This window comes from Nannospalax galili, unplaced genomic scaffold, assembly GCF_000622305.1.
Source record: "Nannospalax galili isolate Female #2095 unplaced genomic scaffold, S.galili_v1.0 scaffold1185, whole genome shotgun sequence".
NCBI classification, from domain to species: Eukaryota; Metazoa; Chordata; class Mammalia; order Rodentia; family Spalacidae; genus Nannospalax; species Nannospalax galili.
In genome coordinates, this window is record NW_008353597.1 from 387,583 (window position 1) to 394,355 (window position 6,773).

Genomic DNA, 6,773 nt, shown 5'->3' on the forward strand with positions numbered 1-6,773 from the left:
ATAACCCAACAGGCTGTTGCTGTTGTTTTCAACATCATTAAGTTGTGGGTTCTTCAAGCCAAATAAATGTGTCTATTAGTTCAACATTCAGGTCCAGGATTATTTCAAGGAAGCTCTTGTGAGTTTTGTTATGTGGTCACACATTGATGTCCCAGCATGATACAGAGTTTTTTGCCACCTTAAATACAGGCTGACGCCTCACCTGCTCAGCTGTCTTCCTTGCTGTGGAATCAGTGGGATGAAACAACCATTTCCCAACTGTCATCTAATTTGATTCTTAATTTATTTAGCACATCTGACTCTCTTTTTGTACTTAGCAATACACGTTTTAAAATTTGACCTATTTCTTCTCATGGTTGGTAGCTCATATCTTTTACCAACATAATAATACATTGTGTGGATGGACCATAGTTTACTCATCCAGTGGGTTATGTTTTATCTTTCTATAATTTTAAGTATGATTACATGAATCAATAGATCAAATTGCAGTAAACCATCTTAAAATATTTTTAATCTATAAAGAACTATCAGTCCATTTATTCAAGTAATGTATAATTTCTAAACTAGATTATTCTGTACATAGGTTTCAATATATTTTTTGATTTGTAACGTTTTGTATTTTTCTACATCATGATGATGATGATGATGAGTATTTGTTCATGTTCAATATTCATTCGTTCATTGTGGATGTATAAGTAAACAATCACCTGCTGTACATTTACCTTGTTTCAGTGACTTTGATATTCTTACCTATAAATTCAAGAAGTGCCTGTTGATTCTTTAGAATTTTTGACACAGCCTTGCCATTTGATAATAAGACAGTGGTTTTCCTCCCAACACTACATATTTTATTATGTCATTAACTGGGAACTCAAGTTCAATTTTAAACAAAGGTGTTACAGAAACTTGCCTTCCCTATTCACATCATAGAAAGAACTTCTCAGAACTCAGTATGGTGCTGCCTACAGAACTTTAGTAGGTGTATTAGTCAGGGTTCTCCAAAGAAACAGAACCCGTAGAATGAATATATATGTATAGAGATTCTTCAGCTTAGCTCACAGGATAGAGTCCGAGTAGTCCAACATTGGCTGCACCACACTGGAGAGGCTGAGAATCTGTAGTCGCTCAGTCCAGAGGCTGGATGTCTCAGTAGTCCCAATCTGGTGCTGAAGGTCTGACGAATTCCAAAAGATCAGCTAGTCTTCAGTCTACAGTAGCAAGACAACTCACCAGTGAGAGAGAAGGCAAGCAGCAAGAAGCCTGGCATTCCCCTCTGCCTTGGTCTTTTATATAGGCTGCCATCAGAAGGTAACACCCACATTTAGGGTGTGTCTTCCAGCTTCAGATGCTCCAATTAAGAAGATCTCTCTCATTTCAGTTAATCCCAAATTCAGCCAACTTGACACCCAGGATTAGCCATCACAAGTCCACCCCTTGTCACCTTGACACCCAATAGCATTGCCCTATGTCATGCTTAATTTTCAAATGAAAACAATGTTGAGGTCATAATTTCACCTAACGTGATATGACTATCCCATCATACAATGACAAATGCATTATATATCTTAGAGTAGGTGATATGGTCTTCGAGGGATGCTTAGTCCTTTAGTACCTCATAACCAAATATAATCATATAGGTTCACAACACTTACCCACTTAACACTTGTCTCAATTACACATTCAAAAAAGAATAACACAAGTATCTGCTTAACATATGTGTATATATACACAAGCCTATTCTTAACCAAATAGGACAAAAATATTCATGTCAATTACAATCCACGTTTCTGCAACTGGTCACGGTGGCCTAAGTTGGTATTTGTAACTACCTTCCTCTACGACCCATTCTGTATTTCCTCCACCATCAGCAAGCACCTCTGCAGGTCTGGGCTCTTCCTGGAGGAGTGATCCATACTTTCACCCCTGAAGAGTCTGGGCCATTTGTTGTCCTGTCTGGATTGTGTTGTTGCAGTTTCCAGTTGACCTTAATCACAGAACATGGTAACACCAAAAGTCACCCTAAGGAATCTCCTGCCTTCCAGATATAATCTTCATTACCTCCATTGTAGAAAACCAGTCCAATTTCCCCCTGGTAGTCTGGGTCAATCACCTCTCCTAATACCATTATTCCTTTCTTAGCCTGTTGACTTAAGGGCATCAGATGCCCAAAGTTTCCAGGGGGAAGTCTTAGCTTCCAGTTCAACTGAATGTTTGTTGTCTCTCATGGCAGAAGCACTCTCTCCTCTGGAACCAAAACATCCAAGCCAGTGGAGTACAAAGTTGAGGGTACAGGAAAGAAAAATATTTCCTAGTGGGTCACCAGGGGTGATAGTGAGTGGAACCATTCCCACTTCCACCCTTTGATTCCTGGACCCATGAATCCTGGCTATAGGAGAAACTGTACCATATATTGGATCCTGATTCAAAGCACACACTGCCTTCTGGAGGACCCTGCCCCAGCCCTCCAGGCTACTGCCACCTAATTGGCACTGTAACTGTATCTTTAAGAGGCCATTCCATCATTCTATCAAGCCAGCTGCTTGAGGATGGGGGGATCATGGTAAGACCAGGGATTCCATTACCATGGGCCCACTGTCGCACTTCTTTGGCTGTGAAGTGAGTTCCCTGGTCAGAAGCCATGCTGTATGGAATTCCATGATAGTGGATAAGACATTCTATAAGTCCCTGGATGGTAGTTTCAGCAGACACATTACGTGCAGGAAAGGCAAATCCACAACCAGAATAATTGTCTATTCCTGTAGGGACAAAATGCTGTCCCCTCCAAGATGGAAGTGGTCTAATGTAGTCAACCTGCCACCAGGGTGCAGGCTGGTCACCATGGGGAACAGTGCCATATCAGGGGCTCAGTGCTGGTCTCTTCTGTTGGCAGATCTGGCACTCAGCAGCAGCTGTAGCCAGGTCAGCTTTCATGAGTGGGAGTCCATGGTGTTGAGCCCATGCACAACCTCCATCTCTGCCACCATGGCCACTTTGTTCATGGACCCATTGAGCGATGACAGGGATAGCTGAAGAAAGAGGCTGACAGTCCACAGAGCGGGTCATCTGATCTAATTGATTATTAAACTCATCTTCTACTGAAGCCACCTTTTGATGAGCATTTACATGGGACACAAGTATGTTCACATCCTTTGCCCATTTGGAGAGATCTGTCCACATACTTCTTCCCCAAATGTCTTTCTCACCAATTTTCCAATCATGCTCCTTCCAAGTCTCTGGCCATCCAGCCAAACCATTGGCTACAGCCCACGAATCAGTATATAATCACACTTCTGGCCATTTCTCCTTCCAAGCAAAATGTATGACCATGTGCACTGCCCAAAGTTCTGCCCACTGTGAAGACTTTACTTCCCCTGTGTCCTTCAGGGTTGTTCCAGAAATTGGCTGTAATGCCACAGCTGTCCATTTCTGAGTGGAGCCTGCATAGCATGCAGAACCATCTGTAAACCAAGCCCTAGTCTTCTCTTCCGCAGTCAACCAATCATAGGACACACCCCATGAAGTCATAGGCCCCTGCTTGAGAACAGGAGGCATTGTAACAGGAGTAGGAACCATAGGCAGTTGGGCAACTACTTCATGTAACTTGCTTGTGCCCTCCGGGCCTGCTCGAGCCCGATCACGTATATACCACTTCCATTTGATAATAGATTGTTGCTGTGCATGGCCTACTTTATGGCTTGTGGGGGTCAGATAACACCCAGCTCATGATGGGCAGCTCCAGTCATATTGTGACTTGGTGGCCCATTGTCAAATGTTCAGTTTCCACTAAAGCCCAATAGCAGGCTAAGAGCTGTCTCTCAAAGGGAGAATAGTTGTCCACAGATGAAGACAAAACCTTACTCCAAAATCCCAATGGCCTCTGCTATGATTCCCCTATTGGGGCCTGCCAGAGACTCCAAACAGCATCTGTATTTGCCACTGATACATCAAGCACCATTGGGTCTACTGGATCATATGGCTCAAGGGTGGCAGAGCAGCTTGTACAGCACCCTGGACCTGTGGAAGGGCCCTTTCCTATTCCAGGCTCCACTCAAAGGCCTTGATATATGGGTCATAGTAACACACTCAGATGAGCAATGTGCTGCCTCCAGAATCCAAACAGGCCCACTAAGCATTGCGCTTACTTCTAGGTGGAGGGAGGGGCCAAGTGCAACAACTTATTCTTCACCTTAGAAGGAATGTCTCTGCATACTCCACACCACTGAACTCCTAGAAATTTCACTGAGGTAGAAGGCCCTTGAATTTTGGTTGGATTTATTTCCCATCCTCTCATGCGCATATGCTTAACCAACAAGGCCAGACTGTCTGCTACCTCCTGCTTCCTGGATCCAGTCAGCATAACATCATCAATATAGTGCACCAGTCTGATATTTTGTGGAAGAGTCAGGCAATCAAGATCCCTTCGAATCAAGTTATGGCACAAGGCTAGAGAGTTAATATACCCTTGAGGCAGAACAGTAAAGGTATACTGTTGGCCTTGCCAGCAGAAAGTAAATTGCTTCTGGTGGTCCTTATGAACCAGTATCAAGAAGGAAGCATTTGCCAAATCAATAGCTGCATACCAGGTACCTGGAGATGTATTAATCTGCTCGAGTAAGAAAACCACATCTGGTAGAGCAGCCTCCTCAGGGTTCTCCCACACATCTCCATCCCAAGTGTCAGGATTCCAATCTTTCCCTACCAATGCCCTCACCTTTACCGCTGACATCCTTCGAGGCTGGGAATTAAATTTGCATTGTAGGTCAGGCAAACGTATAAGAGTTTCAGCTTGATTTTCTGCAGCTTTAGCTCTCTGTCTGCTGGAGAGAAGATTCTCTTCCAGGGCACACTTGGAAACATTTAAAATGTTGTTTCCAATCTGGAGCTTGTCATTTTATCATTAAGCTCATTGTTTATCTTCATCACTTTATCCAGAGATGACAGAAGTAATCAACCAGCATCATTATTTTTCTTATTTTTCCACAAATTGTCAAATGTTTTTTGTATAGAGTCAGTAAATTTTTTGCTCCTCGCAAGAGGTGAGTTAGGAAATTCAAATGCTTCTATCTCCGTAATTGTTTCAAATAGTCTACACCACAGATTTTCAGTACTCTCCATGCTATCTGAAGATTCTGAGTTGGAGAGCCTGCTCCAAATACGAACAAGCCCATTAAAGAAATTCATCCTTTCAATTCTGTTTCTCCAGAACCCGCCTGGTACCACAGTCTGTAGTTAGTCAGGTTTCTACAAAGAAACAGAACTGCTAGAATGAATATATATGTATAGGGATTTATCAGCTTAGCTCACAAGATAGAGTCCGAGTAGTCCAACGTTGGCTGCACCACACTGGAGAGGCTGAGAATCTGTAGTCGCTCAGTCCACAAGGCTGGATGTCTCAGTAGTCCCAATCTGGTGCTGAAGGTCTGACAAATTCCAAAAGATCAGGTAGTCTTCAGTCTACAGCAGCAAGACGAACTCACCAGTGAGAGAGAAGGCAAGCAGCAAAAAGCCAGGCATCCTCCTCTGCCTTGGCCTTTTATATGGGCTGCCATCAGAAGGTAACACCCACATTTAGGGTGTGTCTTCCAGATTCAGATGATCCAATTAAGAAGATCTCTCTCATTTCAGTTAATCCCAGATCCAGTCAAGTTGACACCCAGGATTTGCCATCACAGTAGGTATTCTTTATGAATTTGAGGAATCTGTCCTCTGTTCCTGCCTTTCTTAAGAGTGCATGCGGATTGCCACAGCTAATTTTGTTACATCAATTACTAGGATGCTTTTATTTCTCTTGTTTTTCCTTTTCATGTGGAAGATAACCTTGACTTTTAGATGTTGAAGAAGATTTGTATTCCTACAATACTTAGCAGTTCCCCAAGCTGTATAATAACTTTTATGTATAGGTATGTTTGATTTTTCTAAAATTCTGTTTAATTTTTTACATATGTAATCATTAAAGATATCAGTCAGTGATTGGTTATTGTAATGCTTTCAATCCATGTCTAATTGTTTGGAGGTTTATGTTTGAACCTGGGGCCTTGTACATGCAGACAAGGATTAAGCTGCATAGGCACAGTTGGTCTACATTTAAAAAAAATTTAATTTTGGCCCTGAAGAAAGAGTTAGAAAGATTTCCTGAGGCTTCCATGCTTTGAGAGAGGAATTGAAGCATTGACATTCGTCATTCCTTAAAAATTTGGTAAGCATAATCAGCGAATCCATCTGCCGTTGTTCTTTATTTCAGGCTGATAAATTTTAATATAATTACTTTAGTTCATACAAGCCTATTAAGATTCTACCCTTATGTGTGAACATCTACTTGAAATGCCTTTCAAAGAAATTATCTTATATTAATGTGCTATATCCATGGGCATGAGGTAAGCAGTTCACTGTATTCTTTTATTATAATTTATTATCATGTAATTGGCAATGATGTCTGTCTTTCACTAGTCAAGTTCAGTTCTCAAATTATCTTTTCCTTTTTTTAAAAAATTAGATTCATACAATTTAATTCTTGTTTTGATCTTTGTAGTAAGCAATGGTTTTGTTATTGTGGATTTACTATTGATTTATTGTGTTCTTTTATTTCATTTATTAATACTGTAATTATTATTTCATCTCAAGTTTTTAACTTAAATTACTTTTCAATTACTCATTGAAAATTTGTCAAGTTTTTCAATGCAGCATATTTGATTAATGACTTTGTTTCCTCTTTCCTAATGTGTGCGCGTATTGCTATCAATATCCCTGTAAGCTCTGCTTTCGTTTAGGTATTT